Raw genomic sequence first — 25,063 nt, forward strand, 5'->3', positions numbered from 1 at the left:
AGGTACACATGAAATCCTATTAACATCACTAACTCAAAAGTTCTTGGTCTTGCCTCCATCTTCCACTTGCCCAAATAATTTAAACTCTCCCCAATTATTTATTTCCAAGAGTGTCCAAGGGATGTTAGACTTACCATTGGTAGAATGGGGGTTTCTGGGTTTGTTATGTCTTTCCTTTCCTGCCCTAGCTTCCCTTTGTCACTGTGTCTGCCCAGGAAGTAGCTTGAGGGACTTTTGCCACTTTATGGTGCCTGCTGTGAAAATGTCAAGGCCCAAGCCCAGAACATTGTCCTTCAGAGCTCACAAAATGCTTCTAGCGGTCAGCAAATCTGGTAAGAATGGCCACCTCTCCAGCTAGGCCCCTAAGTAGCACTGCTTGGGCTCAGAATCTCTCATAAAATCAACTCTTAGCCCTAGTCCTCATCTCTTTCCTTTGGGCCTCCAACTAGTCTAAGATGCCAGGTTGGAAACAGCAGAGTTTTATGTTATAGTTAACTCAACAGATACTCCCCACCTCCTTCTCCTTTGCTGCCTCCACTATGGAGGTCAATAAAGTTAAGTATTGCTTTTCTGGCCACCCTGGCAGCCAGGGTTGGTTATATGACTCAATGAGACATGAGAGGGAGTCTTCTTTGTGCTTCCAGAAGAAAAGAATAGTTTTGCTTTTCTTGTTGGGAGAATAGATGAGTCTGTTGCCACACCTTCTCCCTGTGTGCCCCCCCCCCTCCACCGCCTTCTTCTTTCATTGAACATGGATACAATGCCTGGAAATGCAACAGCTGTCTTGTGACTATGACCGAAAGACCAAGTGAATTCTTGTCCCTGAAATATTTGAGCCTCTGCAACCAGCTTTGAATTTCATTCCTCCAGGCTTCTGGTGAGAGAAAAAAAAAATAGATGCCTATTTGTTTAAGGTACCATTTGTCAGTCAGTGAAGCCAAAAGCATGATCCTAGCTGTTACAAATTTGACTTTTGCACATCATGTGCTGACACTATGAAACCATCTCTTATAATCCAAGTTGTTCATTCATAAATCACCTGATGCACACTGCTCATCACTTGGTGGCTGTGCATGCCATTTGCTGCTACTGGAGGAAGGAGTCAGGTCTCCACCAAACTGGGGGATATCTAAAGGCAGTTATTTAGGTGGCATTTTTGCTAGGATCAGGCCTGGTGGCAATCTCTCTCTGGCACTGTGTCCTGTCTCTGACTTCTTGACATGGCCCTACAGAAAAATGTAGAGGTTAAGGACAACCCAGCGCTGTATTCCAGCCCTCACAGTATGGACCCCAATGAAAGGACAGATGCCTGAATTAACCTCCCAAGGTCAAGGGTGTTGGTAGTCTTCTCCTAGGTCACTGCTTCCCATTTAAAATTAAAAAAAATTTTTTTAACGTTTATTCAATTTTGAGAGACAGAGAGAGACAGATCATGAGTGGGGAAGGGGCAGAGAGAGGGAGACACAGACTCCGAAGCAGGCTCCAGGCTCTGAGTCGTCAGCACAGAGCCCGATGCCGGGCTCGAACTCACAAACTGCAAGATATGACTGGAGCCGAAGTCGGTCGCTCAACTGACTGAGCCACCCAGGTGACCCCCCCACCCCATCTTCAATTTAAAATAGAGTGAGATTGGGGGCGCCTGGGTGGCTTATTCCGTTAAGGCTCCAACTTGGGCTCAGGTCATGATCTCACGGTTCGTGGGTTCAAGCCCCGGGTCGGGCTCTGTGCTGACAGCTCAGAGCCTGGAGCCTGCTTTGGATTCTGTGTCTCCCTCTCTCTCTCCGCCCCTAACCCACTCGCATTCTGTCTCTGTCTCTCTCAAAAATAAATAAACATTAAAAAAAAATAAAATAGAGATCAGGAATGTCATGAGAGAATAAAGTCCTCTCCCCTTAAAACATTTACAAGTAATATTTTTGTTGTTGCAAACTGTATTTTATGTAATTTTGAAGACTTTGGCATTTATTCATAAAACTGAATTCCAGGGAAAAAACATGGATATTCAGCCACAAAAGAAATAGGAAGTGTGATAAGCTGGTGACCTATTTGAAATAATTGAGTCCATATGGCCACTAAAATGGAAGCCTCTAGTTTGCTGTGTTGTTGCTTTAAGCCACGTGAGGTCATCCTTATGAGGACACTCTAGGGCTATCTGTGCAGATATGGAGGAAAGGCTGATGGAGAGGGGCCAGGAAGAGTGGAATCAAAATCCAAAGGCATTTACTACTGCATTTGAATGGAGAGCCAGATGTACCACTATCGCTTAACACCCTTACCCCAAATAATCCTTCTTAGTAGATGTCTTATCTGCAGCCACACCAAATACTTTAGTGAAATTGCTGGGGGCAGAGGGGGGCAGCTCTGAGGATCTTCTAGTAGTGAGCAAAAGACGGAGAGAAGCAATAGTTGCTCATACTGATCACACCTGAAATGTAATAGCTATTTTGTCTGGTGTGCTAGTTTGGTGTATATTTACATTGAGAGTAGAAATATGTGTTAAGGCTTTTCGTCAATTTTCTGGAAACCTCCGAATATTCAACTTTATTTTTCCATGGAGTCTGGAATTCTACAATAGGAACTCTCCTAACTTAAAGGTTTTTAGGAACCCAAAATCTATGATTTGCATAATAGTACTGTATGTATTTAGTGCTGTTTAAGAATTAATATCACAGGGGCACCTGACTGGCTTAGTTAGTAAAGTGTGGTGACTCTTGATCTGGGGGTCGAGTTCGAGTCCCACATTGGGTGTAGAGATTACGAAAAAAAAAATAAACTTAAAAAAAATTAATATTGCCAAGCTTGATAAAATGTTTAAAATGAAAAAAGCTAGGGCACCTGGGTGGCTTAGTCAGTTAAGCGTCCGACTGCAGCTCAGGTCATGATCTCATAGTCCGTGAGTTTGAGCCCTGTGTTGGGCTCTGTGCTGACAGCTCAGAGCCTGGAGCCTGCTTTGGATTCTGTGTCTCCCTCTCTCTCTGTCCCTTCCACGCTCACACCTCTCTCTCTCTCTCCCCTAAAAGTAAATAAACATTAAAATAATAATAAATAATAATAAAATGAAAAAAAGCTGTCTTTCATGTAGTGTTTGGGAAGAGAAGATATAAGGAGACAACAGCTCCCTCCTCCATTTTTCTATACCAGGTCTTCTCAACTGTGGCACTATTGACATTTTGGCTGGGATAATTCTCTGCTCTTGGGGACTGTCCTGTACGTTGTAGGATGTTTAGCAACATTTCTGGCCAACAGCATCTCCCGGTTGTGATAACCAAAAATGTCTCCAGACATCGCTGAGTGGCCTCTAGCCACTCCCATGATCACCTCCCATTGAGAATCCGTGCTCCATATGAATACATCTTCAGTAAAATGGCAGGTGTCTGTGTTTGTAAACCTGCCAAAAACTGCAATCCATGTGGTGCAGACCCTGAGTAGGTAGGGTTCAAAAAAGCAAAGTCCTGGTAAGAATTCTACTTTAAAAAAAATTTATTTATTTGTTTATTTTGGTGGGGGGCAGAGAGGCAGAGAGAGGGCGAGAGAGAGAATCCCAAGCAGCTCCACACTATCAGCGCAGTGCCCACCACGGGGCTCGATCTCACAATCCATGAGATCATGACCTGAGCTGAAATCAAGAGTCGGATGCTTAACCGACTGAGTCACCCAGGTGCCCCAGGAATTCCACTTTTAAATCTCCAGGAATATGAATGGGATCCAAGTATGTAATCCACAGCATCTTTCACCAAAATAATTTTCCTCTTCTCTAATATTCAACCATTCCATTCCTCACTCTCGTTCCCCTCCAGTAGTGTGCTCTCCCATCCACCCACTCTCTCCCTTCTTCTCCCTCTCCTACATGATGCATCTGAACACATTCATGCCCCCTGCTCTCCGTGGCCTCTTTTATTCTTTCTCCTTGCAACCTACCCGTGTGGCTTATACCACTTCCATCCCTCTCCCCTCCCCCTGGTTGTGTGGTGGAATTCCCAAAGATCTGGTCTGGACCCTGCAAGCTCTTCTCCACAGTTGGGTGTGGGTGGATGGGAGGAACTGAGCAGCTAAGCGGCACCACATTTAGCAACGGGGAGGAGGACGGGAAGAGCTGGCGACACTCCTGAGTGTGAAGGGTTGCAGATTTTTTCACCCTCCTCACAAATGCACAAGAGAAGATGCAGCATTTTCATGTCTCTAAAATAGTTTTTGTCTTCCTGATGAGCCTCTAACCACCGAAGGGAGAGAAAAGTATTCCGGCACATAATTTAAACAGACATTTTAGGTAAATGGTCCTCCTTAGGTAAATGCATCCTCCTTCTCTGTCTCTTCGAGATGGTGGAGTTGTGGCTAGCAGACCCTGCAGGGACAGAGAAAAGATAGGATCCTCAGGTCCATGCAGAAGCTTGTGCATCTTTGTTGATTTCTGCTGTGGGTCAGTGGTCTGGACGCTTCCTGGGTTGTATCCAATCCATCTCTGGAAGTTCTGTGAGCTCTGCTCGGGCTGTAACTACAGTACCTAAGGCCTGGTCCCTCCTGCCTTGGAAGGCCTGCTTCTGCTCCCTGATGACTCAGTCTCTGCTCTGGCTGCTGCTGCAGACCCCACATCCTCCATCTGGCTCTTGCCTAGGGTGTCCACCCCCAGTCTTACTGCTGATTCACCTTTTCCTTGGCCTATGCTTGGAGGCCTGCTGGCTCTCGATTCAGCTACTTTCCAGGCCTCTTCTCTGGAGCAGATGGGAACTCCTTGGTCCAATTTATTCCATACTGGTCCTGGAGGCAGCCCAGGAAATCACATTTTGCTTCTCTCCCAGCAGAATGATGCTATGCTGTTGAGGAAGCCATTCCCGGGGTGATGCCAATCACCTGCAACGTCAGGCCCTCTCAGAGTCCCAAAGATGAAGTCTTCGGAAACCCCTAACCTTTCCCCCACCCACCTCACAAACCTCCTTGCTTTGGGTGGAACCAAGAGAAGGGAGATTAGGCTCACCTCTGAGGGCTACGCTACCTTACTTCCCCTTCTTTCTTAGATAGTCCACTAGAACTGATAGGGTAGGCATTCCTCCTCTTCCTCTTTACTCCAGGACTTCCCTTCATAAGAACTCTATGATCAAGTTGGCTTTTGATATGTTAACAAGAGAGAGAAGAGAATCTAGACTATCTTTTCTCTTTTACAAAGTCTAGTTTTAAGATAATCTGGCTGAAAAATTCAAAAATCTCATTTGGAAACAGACACTTAACTTTTGCTTTCTCTGTTTCTCTTTTTCTTTCTATTCCTCCTGTAACAATCCTAAGCTTCCCTGAACAACTGGAAACCACTGGAGGTATGGGGGTGGAGAGAGGTCAGCATAAGGAAATATACAAGAAAACAGCATCTTCGTCTATTTCAAAACTATATTATCACCATTATATACGTTGATAATTTTTCATGCCACATGTTATGTTCTAATGTGGTTGTTCCATTGAGGCCTGCAAGGCTGAGACCGCAGCCCTGTGGGTAGACCACATCTGTCCAGTGAATGGCCGGAAGAAGACGTAGGTCCTCAGACAGGAAACCAGACTCTGAGGGCAAATCTTAACAGAGAGAGGAGAAAGGGCTCTTTGCTATCCTTGAACTCACAGGAGCCTCAGGACTAGGACAGTTCTCCTATTTTCTCTCCATGGGGTCAGGCCAGGACTTGCAAAAGGAGACTTCTTTGTAGGGCTGAGCTTCTCTGATTCTACAATTCACAAGTTTGCTGTGCTAACATGGTTTTAATGGGAGGGCCAACATAGGGCTATCAACTTTTTATTCTGCAAAGCAAAATGTTAGAAACAAGTCACTGTTTATATCATCAATGATCTTTTTTTTTTTTTAAAGGACCTTTAACACCTAAAAAGTTGGTGATTTTGTTTTAAGGAAGGCATCATTTATTGACAAGAGAAAAAGTCACTTCAGATGCCTGGAATGGCAGGGGGGGAGAGGCATTGAACAGAGGCAGGAAAGGGAGATAGGCAATGTCTCGTCCAGGGGTGGACTTATACTTCTTTGCCTACAGGATTTGCACAAAGACAACTGGGGAGCAAGACCGAAAGAAAGTTACAGCATGTCATGGAGAACCTGAGTGACAGAGAGTGAGAAACTAGAATGTCAGCTTTGAGAGAGCTAGAGTTTCTGACTGTGTCATGAGAAGGGAATTACCAGGAAGAAAACCATATTTGGGAGATTGAAGTTAAAGGTTTTGTGCAGCCTCTGATGAAATTACTGCATTTTGAGAGAGAGAGCGAGAAGAAGGAAGGGCATTTTGAAGAGAGAGGATGGAACCCATCCCAGGCTTTGGCTGAAGTGTAACATTTCACGGGAGATGAACGGAGCACTTTCCCTCTGTTGGTTATTTTGTCTGTTGGATACCACGGCCGGGCTGATTTTAAAGAGTGCCACAGATACTCCTAATAACTTAATAGATATGCACAGGATAGATTTTAACATTTTAGACAATTCCCTTCTTAGAGAGAGAGAGAGAGAGAGAGAGGGAGGGGGACAGAGAAAGAGAGAGAGAGAGAGAGAGAATGAGTGAGGGAGGGGCAGATAGAGAGGGAAACAGGATCTGAAGCAGGCTCTGTGGCACAGAGCCTGATGTGGGGTTCAAACCCACGAACCATGAGATCATGACCTAAGCCAAAATTGGACGCTTAACCAACTGAAGCCACCCAGGCACGCCGCCCCCCGATTTTTGCATTTTTAAATTTGACTTCATCAGCTAAACTTACTATTTTCTTACCTTTTCTCTATTAAATACTAGCTTTGTTTAATGCCATTGTCTACACTTCAGATAAGAGAATCTACATTAAACTGTAGTCTAATATCTGTTACACAAGCATTGTCAGGGAATGCTGGGAATGACAGGGAACAATTAATAAAATTACCTTGTGTGCTCTGCATGAGTCACTTGCAGACACAGACATTTGTGATAGAAATACATTCTATAGTGATGGTGTGGTGATTTCATCAATAAAAGATTATAGAAAAGAAACTTCAGGAACCTGAAGTTCCTTAGTCATTATTGTAAACATCCGTTATTACGCTGGAAAAGAAAGCATGAACATGATAGCTAACAGAATCCTGGCCAAAGATGTTACTAATTATGCTTCATAGGGACACATATATTTTTAAAGGCTATGTGTCAAACACATATGCGCACCTTGGTCTATTCGTCCATTTTAGGAGAAATTCTTATTGACTTCATAATGTTGAGTTCCCTCATCTCTTGTCAGTGGTTTTATTGTGCCAGTGTTAAAACGGAGTTGTTGGCTTGCTTATCTCTACTTCTGGACAGATTTCCAAACTCTTTAAAAAAATTTTTTTTTAACATTTATTTATTTTTGAGAGACAGAGAGAGATAGAGCATTTCACTCTTTAATTCATTGGAAATTAATTTTAGCATATGGTTGGAACCAAACTTTACATATTTCCCCCCAATAGGCAAGAATCTCAACACCATTTGTTTAATAGGCCATTTGCTTTTCATTGGTTTGTATTCCTTCTTTTATTATAAACTACACAATCCTATATGTAATTACAATTTTATGACTTTCATTTCTGTTCCCTTAATCGGCCTGTCAATTACTGTGCCAATACCACACATATTTGACCACAATAACTATTTAATAACTTTTAATATCTAAGTCTTCCTCATTGCTAATTGCCTTTGGAATTTTTCTCATCTTTTCTTGTTTGCTTTTTCTTCCAGATGAACTATTAGAATCATCTGCCATTTCTCAAAATGCAATGAATAGAATTTTGATTTTCCCCTTACATCTTATTCAACAAGTATGTATGTATGTATGTATGTATTTTTAAAAAGATTTTTGTTTTTTTAAGTAATCTCTACACCCAATGTGGGTCTTAGACTTACAACCCCAAGATAAAGAGTCACATGCTCTACTGACTGAGCCAGCCAGGCAACCCTCAACAAGTATTTATTAATTGATATAAAGGAACTCATCAATGTTGACCAAATAATAACGGCAGTAACATTTGTAAGTCTATATTTCCTTATATTTGGAAAGTGCTTTAAATGTACTAGGGGTGCCTGGGTGGCTCATTGGGTTAAGTGTCTGACTTTTGATTTTGGCTCAGATCATGATCTCACCGTCCTGAGATAGAGCCCAGCATCAGGCTCCCATGCCCAGCTTAAGATTCTCTCTCTCCTTTTCCCTCTGCCCTTCCCCCACATGTCCTCTCTCTCCCTCTCTCTCTCTTTCTCTCAAAAAAAAAAAAAAAAACCAAAACCATATTGTTCATCAAGAAGTTTCAGAATACTTGAAAACAAGATAATTAAAGCAGGTGTAAAGAGGGGGAAAAAAAAATCTCTTCAATGTAAACCCGGAGGGGAATAGGCTGGTTGATTATAAATAGGATTCAGAAAATCAGAAAATTGAAAGTTATATAAGAGGTCAAGGCAGAAATTGGGGAAAAGGATACATGGGCTTAGACAGTCACATACTCTAAAAGGAGACTCAGAGTATTAACAGGTACTGGGTTAACATCTCAGTGGAGGGCATCCTGAGTTCTGGGTTCATGTTCCATGGATCTGAGATAGCAGCTCTGCAACTGGGTTGGATAAACTGTCTTTGTAGGAAGATAGGGAAAAAAGTTTGGGTGTGAAAAAGTAAATCAACCATACTATTAAATGCTAGAGTTAAATATAAGTTGCATAATCATCATTATAATTTATATTCGTTATTTATTCTATTGGATAAATTAAGAGATTTTAATTAGAAACTAAGATAATGTAATTAAATTTGTAAACAGAGTTTGAATGTTAAGTGAATTTGATTTCCTACATCAATAAGTAAGTTTATTTATTTTTGAGAGAGAGAGAGAGAGAGAGAGAGCATGAGAGAATGCAAGTGGGGGAGAGGCAGAGAGTGAGGGGGAGACCGATGATCCAAAGCAGGCTCGGTGCCATCAGCACAGAGCCCGATGCAGGGCTCAAACTCATGAACCGTGAGATCATAACCTGAGCTGAAGTTGGACACTCAGTGACTGAGCCACCCAGGTGCCCCAACATCAATAAGTTTCATTTCATGTATTTATTACTTTTTGATGGATTTAGCAAGATTTTTTTTCTAGTTAATATCGTTTTAAAAGTTTTTAAAGTTTTATTTTAATTCCAGCTGGTTAATGTACAGTGGTATATCTCAGGCGTGTAATATAGTGATTCAACACTTCCATACAGCACCCGGTGCTCATCACAACAAGGGCACTCTTTAGTCCCCGTCGCCTATTTCACCTATACCCCACCCACCTCCCATCTGGTAACCATCAGTTTGTTCTCTATAGTTAACAGTCTGTTTTTTTGGTTTGCCTCTCTCTCTCTTTTTTTTTCCTCCCTTTGCCTATTTGTTTTGTTTCTTAATTTCCACATATGAATGAAATCATATGGTATTTGTCTTTCTCTGACCTATTTGGCTTAGCATTATACTCTCTAGCTCCAGCTATGTCACTGCAAACGGCAAGATTTCATTCTTTTAAAAAACTTTATTTTAGAGAGAGAGTGAGAAGGGGAGAGGGGCAGAAGAAGAGAGAGAATCTTTAGCAGTCTCCATTCTCAGCACAGAGTCTGACAAGGGGCTTGATCCCATGACCCTGGGATCATGCCCTGAGCCAAAATTAAGGTTTGGATGCTTGATCAAGTGAGCCACCCAGGCGCCCCAACATATTATTCTTTTTTATGGCTGAATGATATTCCATTGTATATATCCAGTCATCAATTGATGGACACTTGGAATGCCTCCATATCTTGGCTATTATAAATAATGCTGCTATAAACACAGGGGTGCATGTATCCCTTTGAATTAGTGTTTTTTGGGGCACCTGAGTGACTCAGTCAGTTAAGAGTCTGACACTTGATCTCGGCTCAGGTCATGACCTCACAATTCGTGAGATCCAGCCAAGCGTTGGGCTCTGTACTGATAGCATGGATCCTGCTTGGGATTCTCTGTCTCTCTCTTTCCCTCTCTCTGTTTCTTCCCCCCTCTCTTTCAAAAAATAAATAAACATTTGAATTAGTGTTTTGTATTCTTTGGGTAAATACCCAGTAGTGCGACTGTATAAGGCAGTTCTATTTCTAACTTTTTGAGGAAACTCCATACTGTTTTCCAGAATGGCTGCACCAGTTTGCATTCCTACCAACAGTGCACTAGTGTTCCTTTTTCTCCACATCCTCAACCAACACTTGTTTCTTGTGTTATTGATTTTTGCCATTCTGACAGGTGTGAGGTGATATCTCATTGTATTTGATTTGTATTTCCCTGATGGTAAGTAATAACGGACATCTTTTCATGTGTCCATTAGCCATCTGGATGTCTTCTTTGGAGAAATGTCTGTTCATGTCTTCTGCCCACTTTCTAATTGGATTATTTGTTTTTGGGATGTTGACTTGTGTAAGTTCTTTGTATATTTTGGATACTAACCCTTTATTTGATATGTCATTTGCAAATATCTTCTCCCATTCTGTGGGCTGCATTCTAGTTTTGCTGATTGGTTGGATTTAGCAAGATTTTGTTTGTTAAGTTTATAACTGTTTTATGAGGTAACTGAAATGCCTGAGAGGATTTGACACTAAATTTGTAAATGTTGTCTTAGGGGTGCCTGGGTGGCTCAGTCAGTTAAGCAGAAGGACTCTGGATTTTGGCTCAGGTCAGGATCTCATGGTTCATGGGTTCAAGCCCCATGTCTGGCCCTGTGCTGACAGTGCAGAGCTTGTTTGGAATTCTCTCTCTTCCTCCCTCTCTCTGCCCCTCCCATGCTCACATTCGTTCTCTCTCAAAACAAATTAAAAAACTTAAAAAAAATTTTTAAAAATTCTTGTAAGAAAAATTTGTAAATGTAGTAAATGCTTAAGGGTATTTAGTTAGGTCAATTAAAAAAAATGTTTAATGCTTATTTTTAAGAGAGAGACAGAGTCAGAGAGTGAGCAGGGGAGGGGCAGAGAGAGGAGACACAGAATCTAAAGCAGCTCCGGGCTCTGAGCTGTCAACACAGAGCCCGACTCAGAGCTTAGACCCGCGAACCGTGAGATCATGATCTGAGCCAAAGTCGGACACTCAACCGACTGAGCCACCCAGGTGCCCCAGGTCAATTTATAGAAATAGTTATTGTTGGGGGCGCCTGGGTGGGTCAGTCAGGTAAGCGTCCGACTTTGGCTCAGGTTGTGATCTCGCGGTCCGTGAATTCAAGCCCCACGTCGGGCTCTGTGCTGACAGCTCAGAGCCTGGAGCCTGCTTCTGATTCTGTGTCTCCCTCTCTCTCTGACCCTCCCCCACTCATGCTCTGTCTCTCTCTGTCTCAAAAATAAATAAACGTTAAAAAAAAAAAAAAGAAATAGTTATTGTTAGGAGAATATCACCTCTCTCAAGGGTGAGAGAAAATAATTATTTTTATTTTTATACTTTCGAATGTATGTATTTATGAATAAAACAACTCTGTTTACAAGTGACTTTAAGCTTATTTTTCTAACTTAAATGAACTAAATATTGATTCAGACGCATGTCAACCCGTGTATTTCTTCCTGTGCTCCAAAATCTACTTTGGACCTTAAAAACTCAATTGTAGTAAGATACCCAACTCATCTAGGTTTTCTGGAGACTACTTTGGTTTTAAAACTGGGAAACGTGGCAAACGGGGGCAGGAGGTCACTGTTCTTGGCAGACAATCCTCTGACCTTCACAACAGCCCTGGGGCAACCCGGTGTGAAACCTGTGTGCAGGGTTATTATTCCCATTAACAGAGGCAGCAACTGGGCTCAGAGAAGTTAGCATGGTTTGGCCAAGGCCATAGTTTGGTTTACAATTTATCCACCTTTCTCACGTCCTTTTTCTACTTAATGTGATTGGTTGATTTACTTCTGAGGTCTTTCCTTCCTCTCCAGTGGAGAACTTAGTTTCTTCCTTCTAGAATAAATGAGTTTTATTTTCACCTGGAGGAGTCATGGTCTAGGGTTAACTTCAGCAATAACCCCTAGAAATTCTTTTGTAGAGACATTCAGGGAGGTTGCCTTAGTCTTTATAAGATGGGTAGAAACAAAGGTTATGAAGCTGTTCAGTGCATGGATTACAGGGCATTTTAAAAATAATTTTGTTTGTTGATTATTTAAAATATGTTACTACTTATAATTAGCTTTTTAAAAAGTTTTTATTTATTTAGAGAGACAGAAATAGGATGAGTGGGGGAGGGCCAGGGAGAGAAGGGGAGAAGGAGAATCCCGAGCAGGCTCCCCACTGTCAGCATAGAGCCCAAACTGTGAGATCGTGAGCTGAGTTGAAACCAAGAGCCAGATGCTAAACCAGCTAGGCCACCCAGGCACCCCAGTACTTCATTCTTTCATATGGGTGAATAATATTCTGCAGTGTGGCTATACCACATTTTATTTATCTTTTCATCCGTTGATGGGCATTTGGATTGTTTATACTTTTTTGGCTATTACGAATCATGCTGACGTGAACACTGGCGTACAAGTCTGTGTGTGGATATATACTTTCGTTTCTCTTGAGTATTTACTTAGGAGTGGAATTGCTGGGTCCTCTACTAACTCTATATTCAATATTTTGAGGAACTTCCAGACTGTTTCCAAAAAGGTTGCACCACTTTACATTCCCGCTAGCAATGCATAAGGGTTCCAATTTCTCTACATGATCCCTAAATCTTGTTATTACCTGTTTTGTTGTTGTTGTTGTTGTTGTTGTTTTGTTTTTTCGATTATAGCCATCTAGTGGGTGTGAGGTGGTATCTCATTGCGGTTTTGATCTGCATTTCCCTGATGATTAGTGGCGTGGAGCATCTTTTCATGTGCTTATTAGCCATTTGTATATTTTCTTTGGAAAAATGTCTGTGTAGATCATTGGTCCATTTAAAAAATGGGTTATGTATCTTTTTATAATTGAGTCGTAATTGCACTTTATATATTCTAGATATGGCCTTTACCAGATATATGATTTTAAAATATTTTCTACCATTCTTAGGGTTCTCTTTGCATTTTCTTGGTGATATCCTTTGAATCACCAAAGGTTTTAATTTTGACAGTGTCCAACTAACCTATTTTTTTTTCTTTTGCTGCTTTTGCCTTTGGTGTCATATATAAGGTATAATTCACTTTTAAAAGTTATCATGATATGAAAATAGTATTCATTATGTGATAAAAATGAATACATGCTTTTTGTGCATATATATTTGATATAATATATTATATATTTTATATTGTAAAAATATTTTATAATTTTATACTTTTACATAATACATATATTTTGTACATGTACTAAATAATTTCAATATCTTGAATTTATATATACATACTCATTGGCTAGAAATCCAGAAAATAAGGTGTGACCTTAGCAGGCCATTGAAGAAGAGAGGAACTTTCTTTTTTCCATTTAGCTAGGTTACTATTTATTATTAAAGAGTACAGTTAGGGAAAGCCAAATGGAAGAGATACTTAGGGCAAGAAATGGGGAAAAGGACATGAAGCTTGTGTGCCCTCCTTGGGCACGTGCCACTTTCCCTGCATATCCACGTTTGCCAACCTGGAAGCTCTCCAAGTTCTGTGCTTTTGGGTGTGTTTGTTCGTTGGTTTGCTAGAGAGGCATCTTCTATCTGGGGCAATTGCTAAAGAAGTTGGAGGAGGAGGGATGGGATCAAGGGGATGGATTTTATCCATGTAAATGGCAACACGGTTGTAACAAGAACAGGAAATTTGAGAAAACTTTTGTGAGTGTCTGCGATCTGAAAACAGTTTTCACCTGGAAGAGGGTTAGGCCCAGGAAGCACCACAAAGAGGTTTTCTAGAATTAAGGAGGAGAAATTCATAGGTTTACTCACAAGTACCATCAGATTTGGTGAATTCTTTAAAACCAGAATTGGTGGAAATTTGTTTTTCTTAGGACTGGACACTAGATGTCTCAGTTACCTTGAGTCTGCAATGAGAAACGAGAAGTTTATAAAAAAGGTTGGCACGGGGGCGCCCGGGTGGCTCAGTCGGTTAAGCGGCCGACTTCGGCTCGGGTCATGATCTCGCAGTCCGTGAGTTCGAGCCCCGCGTCAGGCTCTGTGCTGACAGCTCAGAGCCTGGAGCCTGTTTCAGATTCTGTGTCTCCCTCTCTCTGACCCTCCCCCGTTCATGCTCTGTCTCTCTCTGTCTCAAAAATAAATAAACGTTAAAAAAAAAATGTTGGCACAGGAACTGAGCTATTTAATCTTGTGTATGATGTGGCTTTTTATCTGGGGTATTGGAATTTCATTTCAATTAAACTTTTTTTTTTGAAACCTGGCTACAGATAGTTGTTACCTTTGAAATTCTTAACTAAGAACTCATTAAAATATCGGTAATGTACTGTAATTTCCTGGATGAGGAAATTAAATGAAAGATATTTAAAGATCTGCTGAGAGACTTAGATGAAAGTAGAATTGGAAATCAGGGTAGAACCAGAAATTACCAGCTCCCTACATCGTCCTCTAGAAAGCAGTTATTTCCACTGAGTAATGTACAAGATCTTTGTTAATAGAAAAAAAGAAAATGCTCTAGATGAGACAGATATATTTAACAGACGTATGATGTGGAGAGAGAAGCACTGGATTAGGAGCCCAAAGATGTGATTTTTTAAGAGTTAAATCACTGCTTTTATGTTCCAAGATGCCATTCAAATTCTCTCCATCTGGGCCTTGTTTTCCTCCAGCCTCTAGAGAGTTCAACATTCTTTTCCTGGAGGAAGAACTCAAGAACCAATGGAATTCTCATGGCCAATATACAACTTACTATTGTTTTTGGGAATGACAAGGGTCAAGAAAGGCATATCCATTAAACTATAAAACGTTTGTCTATGTGTCCCTGAAATTATCTTCAGTGCCTCTAATGGTACACATTTCCTGTTCTTGGGGGAAGTGGGCTCCAATTATTGCAGGCAAGTGTGGAGACAAGGAGAAAGGATGAGGGTAGCAAAACACTGACGAAGGTAGAAAAGAGGCCAAGAGAGCCCATGAGAGTGATTATGATCCAGCATACACCAGTTCTTTCACTCAGTTGGTCCCAGGCACTCCTCCCAAACCTGGGAGGGAGGGAAAAGAGTGCCACCATGTGGACTCAGGGTGATCCCCGGGGGTGAACTGATCACAACAGGTACAACTCACTCTCTGGCCCCTCTGGCCCTGCCACTTCTCTCCTGCTCATTCACATATGCTAATCCTGATCTCCCTCTCTAACACACACACACACACACACACACACACACACACACACACACACTACATCCAGGGTAGCCTTGGTCCTGCCCGCATAACTGCAGAGAGAGGGTGGGAATAAAAGGCTAATTGTTAGTACATGAGCCTCTTAGGTGACATTTTTGGTACTTCCTGGGAAATCACCCCTTGCCCTCGGTCTCTGGCCCTCCCAGGGTCATTGCCCACCCCCACATGCCTCCCTCACAGAGTCATTTATCCAGGCTCATGTGGGTGTGCTCTTGAGGTGGAGCTAGCAAGGGAAGCTGAAGGGTACTCAGTCCTGGTCCCAGACTGCTGAGTTTCACTAAGAAGGAACAAGTGATGGCTGTTCTGCCAGGCCACACAATGAGCCGCTTTCTCCGAGAGCCATGACCTTTACCCAGGAAGAGGCCGACACACTTATCAAGTCTCTACATTTGCTGGAGAGAATCTGTGGTAAACAGAGCAAGAAGGCCTTCATTGTCACCGATAGCCTGTAGAAGCTACTAGAGCTTTATATGCAGGGCCCTTGGTTGCCTGGTCAATGGCTATCATCCAATTTTACTGTGGAAATGGATTATTTAAAGTTAAAAAATAATTTATTTAGTTGAATCTGGATCGGTCTGGATGATCGCCAGTGACTGCCAATGTGTCCATGCCATAGAAAACATGCTGGTTGCTCCCTCATAATTTTTGTCTTCACTTCCCATGCTCAAAGAACCCTGATTTTGTACAGTTATTTGGTGACCATGAGTCAATCCCAGAGGCTAACCCTTATTGCAGCCATGCTTTTCTTCCTTGCCGGCGATTGGCCTAAATTGTGGACTGCTGAGGGCCTTTGAGGCAGGGAGAAAGTGCTGCCATGCTGCCCTTTCTTCTTGCTTTTGGACTTGTGTGAGGGTCTGATGCTCTGGCCATCTTCTGAGGGTAGGTACCATAGGCAGAGCTGACAGATGTGAATAAAGGCCCAAGTCCTTACTGATACAACTGAGATTTAGAGATGCCTACTTGGGGACATCTTGCTAAGCTGGCTTTTCTATGGATTGCTGTCCAAAGCATCTTAAATGATACACATGCTTTCCCGCTACCTGATTTAACATTATCAGGCATAACACAAACCCTTCAGCCAACAATTTATAAACACTCTGCTTTTCTCGTGGCTTAAAGCAGTATGCTGGACTCCAGAGGGTTTCTAAGCAGTTTGTGCAGTTATACTACAGTGGAACCGGAAATTGATTTGAACAACAAGCATCTGGCTGGATGGCCAGGGAATCTTCTTTCCTGTCAAGACAACAGCCTGATTTCCTCAGAACCAGCTTTCTTCTTTGTTTAGTTCTTTTACTCTCCCTGAAAGATTTGGAATTGAGACCCATCCACCCACTCATCGATCCATCCATCCATCCACCCCTCCAGTAAGTATCTATTAAACCCTCTCCACGTGCTCATTTACCAGCGCGTGCTGAGGACACAGTGATGACCGTGGCAGTGCTGTGGGCCATGGAGGCACCGTCAGAGGCAGTCCTGAGGAAACTCAGCCTAAAAAGATTTAGCCGCGGCCAACCACGCAGAGCCACTGCATCAGGTGTGGGGTGAAAGGCACACTGCAACAGGGATCTAGGTGCCACTGCATGGAAACATCCAGAATGGGGTCACTGGCTTGGAGGAAATCTCTGGGGATTGCTGCCTCACTAACAGTCGCTTGACAGATGAGGACACAGACCCAAAGGGAACAGATCATTTGTTCTACATATGAAAATCCATCAAGCTGTACACTTATGATTTGTGCTCTGTGCTGCGGGCATGTTTAACTTCAGTTAAAAAACCCAAAAAGGATCAAAAGCAGAAATGATCCCTAGATACACTTTTTTTAAAAAAATTTAACGTTTATTTATTTTTGAGAGAGAGAGGGAGACACAGAATTGGAAGCAGGCTCCAGGCTCCGAGCTGTCAGCACAGAGCCCGACTCGGGGCTCGAACTCACAAGCCATGAGATCATGACCTGAGCCGAAGTTGGATGCTCAACCGACTGAGCCCCTAGATATACTTTTTTAAAGTTTACTGATTTAAGTAATCTCTACACCCAAGGTGGGGCTCAAACTCACCACCCAGAGTCGCAACTTCTACCAGTTGAGCCAGCCAGGCGCCCCCCCACCCTATTTTTTAGCATCACTTAAGGAAGGGAATAAAGGCAGAACTTTGAATAAAGAAAGGGGAAAGCAGTGATACTTTACACATCTAAATTAGTGATTACGGGAATGATCCAATTTCTCATCTCTCTCCTGCTAGAAGCTCTTCTACATCTAAAGTCGAAGTTTTAGGGGCACCTGGGAGGCTCAGTCAGTTGAGCTCAGGTCATGATCTCGTGGTTCGTGGGCTCAAGCCCCGTGTCGGGCTCTGTGCTGGCAGCTCAGGGCCTGGAGCCTGCTTTGGATTTTATGTCTCCCTCTCTCTGCCTCTGTCTCTCTCTCTCTGAAAAAAAACAAACAAACATGAGAAAAACTTTTAAAGTTGAAGTTTTAACTTCAACGTCAATGAGATGCTTGTAAATGTGTATTGTTTTCTGTAGGTGATATGCAGTGGGAATGCTGGTACCCCTGTGTTGATCTTAAGAGTTCAGATTCATGCCTTGAAGTTGTTGGCTCCCACTCTGGAGCCAGGAATGGTCAGAAAGATTCAGAATAGTCCAGATGTTTGTGAGGGAGCAAGCTTCAGGGGACTCCTGAAGCAGGAGCAGCTTGCTCTGGCCAATTGGGTTTATCTCGGATCAACCTCAACACCAAGAACCCTAAGGGTATCAGACGGCAGAAGTGGCTCCAAGAACACTTACCTCATCTCTTCCACCCCAGGGGGCATGGGAGTGCAGTTCTAATCGGCACAAAGGGAGTTTGTTGGCACACGGAAAACCTAGGAGTAAAATTAACTTCAGGTATGGCTGCATTCAGGGCTCAAACAATGTTATCAGCACCCAATTTCTCTCCACTTGAGGTTCTTACACCATATCAGTTATAAATTCAGGAGCTTCAAGGTGGCCCCACAAAGCTCAGCTGCCAAGAAGAATCCAGTATCTCTGGACTCTATCTTTTCAGCTCCAAGTCTCGCCGGGGGTAGAAACACACCTTCTCTCCTACAACTTTCCCGGGAATCTTAAGTCTCATTGGCTCTGGGTGAGTCACATGCACACTGCTGAGCCAATCGCTGTGACTGTGGAAAATGCAATTGATTGACTTAGGCCTAGGTCACATGCTTCTTCCTCAGACCTCTTCCCAGGCTAGTGGGCGGCTTCCTTCCTCTCACTGGGGGTTCCTGCTGCCACTGTACCCCTGTACCTCCTTCTGGTTTTTCAGGACCATCACACATCTGTGGCCCGGTGGCTGTGAGGTGCAATTCCATGGCTGCCGGGGTGGAGAACAGGCCATACGATATATCTTAATGGCTTGAGAAGTTAGTATTCTCACTTGGCCTCTGAGGCTGGCAGCATCTTAGCCCCTGCCAGTATATAAGGTGGGTGCTGTCATATGGCAGGTCAATAGTTTGTTTTTTTGTGTGTTTTTGGCCCTACTATTCTCTCCCCCATCCTATAGATGCAGTTTCTTCCCCTCTAACCTTAATGGACAGATGACCACTCGTAGCATCTCGTGCCACTACAGAATGCTGGCAAGTAGGTCTGATGTATGCAGCTAGTCCAAGGCTAGCTATAGGCCCATCGGCAGCTCCTAAATGCCCCTCATTCTTTGCAGGCAGTCAACAGGTGCCTTCTCTTTTCACCCCTCTCACTGGGTTGTCTGACTCCATGCCATACCACAGCACCCATCCCTGCATTACAGGGGTCTTTGCATATTACCTCAGGCCACTGTGTGTGTGTTTACCTGTGTGTGTGGTGGGGTCGCTTCCCAGTAATTCAGGCAAGAGGCAGATATTAGTGGTTTATGGGATGGGCTACACCTGGTCAAGTGCAAACCAAGGTTGAAGCAGAACCTGATGTTCTGTGTTTCAAGTTATTGCCCGTCTTATCCTGAGTATTAACTTAATGTTAAACTAAAAACTCTTAGGTTTGGGATATGAAAGGGTAGGTACTACCTAGGAAAACTGTTGATAGCATGCACACACTTTTGTTATGGCAACACTGACCGTTACTTCCTTCAATATGCAAAGCAGGGAGCAAGTGAATGGACAGGAGCTGGAAGAAGAGTGGGCACAGCCTTACTGGGATTGGCCTCCTGCCTGGGCTGCTGCTAAATCGCAAGCTGGAGCGTCAGTGACCTCTGCTGGCAAGATTTTTTCCTCGGCTCTGCAGAAAGGATGGAGTCCCCTCCACGGTTCGTGTGTCCGGTTCAGTGTTCTTGAGAGAGAAACCATGAGATTTATGTCTATTGGGGGTAGGGCAGACTGGGCTTTCATGCTAAACTTTTACTGGGGGTTGGAGGCTACAGCAGGCAGCAATCTAGGCACAGATCCTACCCCAGCCTCCATCAGCCCTCTGTCAAACGCTGACAGCTTGTTTACGTTACTCGCTTTCCAAATATAAACATGCTTTCTTTTTTAAATAAATATGCTTTCAAAAAGAACGCATTCAAAAACAAGTTTCGCATAAACAGGTTTATAAACTGTCTTAAGAACATGTTTGCAAATTGGCAAAGGGAGGTGGAAACAACTGTCAAAACAAGTTCACTTTTTAATGTGTAGTATGTGTCGGGGTGGGGGGTGTGGGGGTGGGTTGAGACATCCTTTCCCAGCACCTTCCCAAATCGCACACCTCGCCACGTGCCATCTCATGCACAAAAACATGTGAAACGCTGTTGTGGGACAAGGCCTGAGCCTGCCTCTAAGCCAGGCAGACCTTTTTACAACTGTCCAGGTACGTCCGTAATTGGAGACTTGGGGCTGGAAAGCTGGATGGCGAAGTCGAAGCCATCATGACAGGTCTCGAGGGTCATGCTGATACAGTCACTGACTAAGCAGCTCTTGCCCCTGCAGGACCTCGTGGTGGGCACTTGACCTCTCCTAGCCCACCCTCCCTTCTCTGAATGTTGCGTTTCCGGTTAGGATCGGGCCTCTGCAGCTATCTTCTGACAGGGCTCTGTCCCTTTAACCAGAGCTAATTGGATCCAGACTAAACTGACCAAAGGGAACCAATTTCTTCCACGGGGGTTGGGGGAGGGCAGGAATCAGATATTCTTTTCCAGAATTGGCAATTAGTGCACAGGGACGGCAGTCAGTCTCTGATAGACGCTTTGTGAGGTCCTGTGGGCCTGGCCAGCACCTTGCACTGTGGGCAGGGAGACACAGAGAAGGCTGGGAGCACAGAGAGAACGAATTAAGGTGGCACGAAGGGGGCTCAGAGATGAGGTGGAGGGCTTCCTGGTTCCAACTTTCATCCATCCATCTTAGGTTCTTCCCTTGTTTCCTTCCCACATCCCATTTTTGCCTAAACAACAAAAGACCCTGAAGACAGAGGCACTTCTGTTTAGTTTGCGTTGAATACAGAGCAAAATGTTCTGAAGACTTACGCTTGAGAGCTCAGAATTTGAATTATGTTGATTCAAGCTACCAGGAGACTCAGAAGGGATTGCAGCTTCTGTTCATTGGATTTTCTAGATGAGAGTTAAGCAGAAAACTCTCTTCCTGTTTGTTTCCATCTTTGTTATAAAAGTTGGTCTAAAATGCGCGAATAAAGAAAAGATTGGAAACAAATGTAGGACACTTATACGATACATACAATAGAGTACTCATACAATAGAGTACGATGTAGGCATAACAATACATACATTAGAGACTCATACAATAGAATACGATATAGGCATAACAAGAAGAAGACAGACCCCCGTGTCCCCCGAAAGGCTTTCCATGATATTGGAGATTATTGGATATTATTATTGTTAAATAAATTAAGTACTGAATGCTATGTGTAGAGTTCTCACATTTGTGTAAAAAAGGAAGGAAACAAAAATATATAAGTTCATATAATATATATAGCTAATATATAAAATATACACATATGCTTGGATATGCATAGGATGTCTGTGGAGGACTACCCAAGATCTAGAACAGTGCATGCCTCCTGGGAGAAACCTTGGGGCAGAATGCGAGGATAACTTATTTTTCTCTGTGTCCCCTTTCACTGTATTTGAAAAAAAAATTTTCTTTTACCATGTACCAGCTCATTAAATACGTACATAATGAATAAACACCTACCAATGCATTAGCCTGCTTTCCCCTTTTATTAAGCAGAGAGCAGTCATTTCTGTTAACCAAGAGAATTCCTGGGCTCACCTATTCTGATATGTTTGCATTCATCTGTAAAAGTCATTGAATGATCAAACATAAGCGGTGAGGAGTGAAGGCTCGGTGTTCCTCGGGCAGCACGAGTGAGGCGGGAAGTGGAACAGGCAGGGGTGTAGTTGCAGAGGAAACAATATCCCAGCTTGAGGATCTGCTAGTAAACTGAGTTCTCATTTCCTATGTAGATTCTCATCACTGTGAGTGAAGTCCTTGGGCGCGCGCCTTTCTGCCTCTATTAAATGGTGAAAACAATACCTTCTCTCCCGGTTCTTGCTCAGATGAAAGCATTTGGCACAAGTCCCTTGCTCAGTTAGTTTTAGCCAAACACAGTGTGTTCTGTGGTCATTTTGATGGACTTTTCTTCAGCATGTCCCAGAAGGAGGGGCATAAAACTTCTATTCGTAGAGATTACGATGATGTTGGATGTTCTGGGTTTGAATTCAGACTGCTGTTTAGAGGAAGTTATTATTAGATGTGTCTCGGGGCGCCTGGGTGGCTCAGTCGGTTAAGCGTCCAATTTCGGCTCAGGTCACCATCTCGCAGTCCGTGAGTTCGAGCCCCGCGTCGGGCTCTGCACTGATGGCTCAGAGCCTGGAGCCTGCTTCCGATTCTGTGTCTCCCTCTCTCTCTGCCCCTCTCCCGTTCATGCTCTGTCTCTGTCTCAAAAATAAATAAACTTAAAAAAAAAGTAAAAAAAAATGTGTCTCTGTTCTCTTTGGAGATTTTGCGGGGAGTGGGGACTTTATTCCCTTCATCATAGGCATCTTTGCCGTCAGTTGGAGAGAACCAGTCTGAGACTGAAGCCAGTAGAGAGGAAAGTAGAGCAGAGAGAAATGGGAGAGATAGGAGAGACAGAGAGAAAGAGAGAGAGAGAGAGAGAGAGAGGAAAGAGACAGTACCATTTTTCTTAAGCCCTCATATCCTGCTTTGCTTAAAGCCAACTATTCTGTCCGTGGCAGCTGAGAGGGTCGTGGCTCAGTTTCCTTGCCCTTGTGATGAGAAGTAGAAATCCAGTATACTAGAACAAGGTTATGTGTTGCCCACCTACCAGCCACCCCCAACCTGATCGATATGGTCTGAAGGTGGGGCTGAGAAGCGAGGGAGAGGTGATTTCTAAAGGAAATTCAGGTGCTTTCACCATCAGACTAGAAGAGGACTCAGCAGGAAACCCCAGAGATGTCCACCAGGAAAACCCAGAGCTATCCACCACACTTAGCAGGACAGATGGGGGGCTTAGTTCTACTTCTGTTGTGGCTGCTGATGCCCCTTCCCATTCTGAAGAAACTCTTCCCCATTAGGGTGACCAGTCATCCTGGGTTTTCCAAGACTGACCTGGTTTAAGCACTGAAAAGCCCCGCCTCTCGGGAAAACCCTCCTTCCTGGACACACAGTGACGGTCGGTCACCCTGGAATGGAGAATCAGCACCCTTAGCAGAGGACTCATGTTTGGCATTGCTGTGCTGATGCTGGAAACACAGCTAAATCAGGAAGCTCTGGACTCTGCCTGGAGGAGCGTGCCATCTGAAGGAATTGAAAGGTGGGAAGGTGGAATTGAAAAAGGATTTTGCCAGAGAGCTGTGGGGCCGGACTGAGGCAAAGGAAGCCGAGGTCTGACGGTTGGTCTCACAAAACACCTCAAGGAAGAAGCTTTCTTTAGAAGGGACTTTTGACCTAGACATTGAGAAATGATCATGTCTGTGGGTGGGGGCGGAGTGGCGCGAGAACGGACCTTTCAGTATTGCTAGGAACTTGTACTCAGACACAGTGTGATGAAAAGCCAGATTCTCTGTGGAGTGGTGACAGCCCCCCGAAGTTCAACAAGGTCGAAGGCAAGAGTACAGATGGAAGCCTATGCAGTGGACTCTCGAACAATGCAGGGACTGGGGACCTGACCTGTGTAGAACCTTTGACTCCCGAGAAACTTAACCACTAATAGCCTACTGTTGACCAGAAGCCTCACTGATAATATAAACAGTCAATTATGTATATGTTGTAGATGTATTACATACTGTATTCTTATAATAAAGTAAGCTAGAAAAATCTTATTAAGAGGACCATAGGAAAGAGAAAATACATTTATAGCACTGTACTGTATTTATAAAAAGAATCTGCATATAAGTGGATTCACACAGTTCAAACTCGTGTTGGTTGAGGGTCAATGGCAGTATATCATGTATCTAAATTTGAAGGTTATAAGTCAGGTGAGTAAGCTCTTAATTAAATATGCTCTATTCTCTTCTTTCGGTAAACATACCTTCCTAACAATCTGGGAGGCCAGGTTTGGATTTAGAGGACCCAGTCTGTGGTGTTCCTGACTGGGGTGAGACAGCATGAGAAAGGCTGGGCCCAGGGTGTCCTTGTATTTCTTCTTACTCTCCGCCCTGCTCCTTCCCACACTGCCGGGGCTTTCGGCACATACACGTGTGATCCTGAAACTTCATCACAAACTCCGTCCACATCCCTTGCAAACACCTGCTCCTTGCCTGTCCCTCGGGTCTAGGGGAGTGACCCTGGCAGGGAAGAGACCCGAGCAGGCCCTGCAAGTGGGCAGAGACTTCTCAGGTCCTGAGCACTCTGGGTGGGCACCTCATTGTTGGCCCTGCGTGCAGACTCTGCCTGGAGAGAGGGGGGACCTCCGGAGGAGGGCCAGGGTGGGGCCTTCCTGCTTAGGTGTAAGGATGCCACTGAATGGTGAGGAGTTCCCAGTGGCTGGAATGTTGCCACAGTCCACATGAGCACTAGCAGAGGAGGCTGGTTCCCATCATGATGACAAAAATCGTGGCCCTGGGTTTCTCTTCAGGAAGAGAAACATCAGAAATGACGGGGTCTGACCTGGGAAATGGCTTGCTGCTCTTCCCACTATAACCACATTTACACAGATATTGGGCATGTTCCAGTCAAGGTGTGGGATGTGGCCTTTTAGCCCCGTAAAACTGAGAAGCTAGAAATGAACAGCACCTAAGCTACACAGTATCTCAGCTGGCCAGATTTCGGGAGAGAAACTGGCCAAGCCTCAGAGCTGAGTCAGCTTCTCTCTGGCAGTAGCCTATTGCTTATGTGAAGTGAGTAAATTTTTGAATTAGAGATGGCAATTTCTTTTAGATGGCCTTCCTAATGGAAGATGTTCTTCCATCAGAGGGTCCGCAATGTATAAAAGTTAAGTGATGACCTAGATTTTCAGAGCATTATACATTAGACATTATACAATGGGGGGCACAGAAGGGGCATCAAGATCCTTTCGGGGGCCAGTCTATATCTCAGATTCGAATTCCTTGGTCCAGTCATAGGCTCCCCCCATATTTTACCCTTTGGAGTAGCTGACTAAAAGTTTCAGATTTTGATTAGTTATAAGAAAAACAAACAAACAAACAATACACCCCTCCCCCACTCCTCGCTATACTTCTATTCTTTCCTGATTGGGTAGAGGCAAGCAAAAGTATGAAGTCTCCCATTTGCTTTGGGCCACACAAGACCCCATTTTCACCCCCAACATGAAAAGAGTCTTGTTTAGATAGTCCTTGAAATTTGACTCAATTTGTACCCTCCTCATTTATTTCCATTTAAAGTATT

The 25,063-nt window shown here is 43.6% G+C and overlaps 1 protein-coding gene across 2 annotated transcripts in view; it reads right to left on the minus strand.

The window, feature by feature from the left end:
• Positions 1 to 1,824: 1,824 nt before the first annotated feature.
• ZBTB38 (zinc finger and BTB domain containing 38) overlaps positions 1,825 to 25,063 on the minus strand; it is a 172,753-nt gene continuing 149,514 nt past the window's right edge. Inside the window, exons 3-4 of one of the 2 annotated variants that reach the window (XR_009612080.3) lie at positions 19,419 to 19,553; positions 1,825 to 4,342 (exon numbers count right to left, since the gene is read on the minus strand). The gene's annotated coding sequence lies outside the window, so the exon portion shown is untranslated. The remainder of the gene's footprint in view (positions 4,343 to 19,418; positions 19,554 to 25,063) is intronic. The other variant, XR_013549841.2, reaches the window with a different exon arrangement.

Source organism: Panthera onca, chromosome C2, assembly GCF_046562875.1.
Source record: "Panthera onca isolate mPanOnc1 chromosome C2, mPanOnc1 haplotype 2, whole genome shotgun sequence".
NCBI classification, from domain to species: Eukaryota; Metazoa; Chordata; class Mammalia; order Carnivora; family Felidae; genus Panthera; species Panthera onca.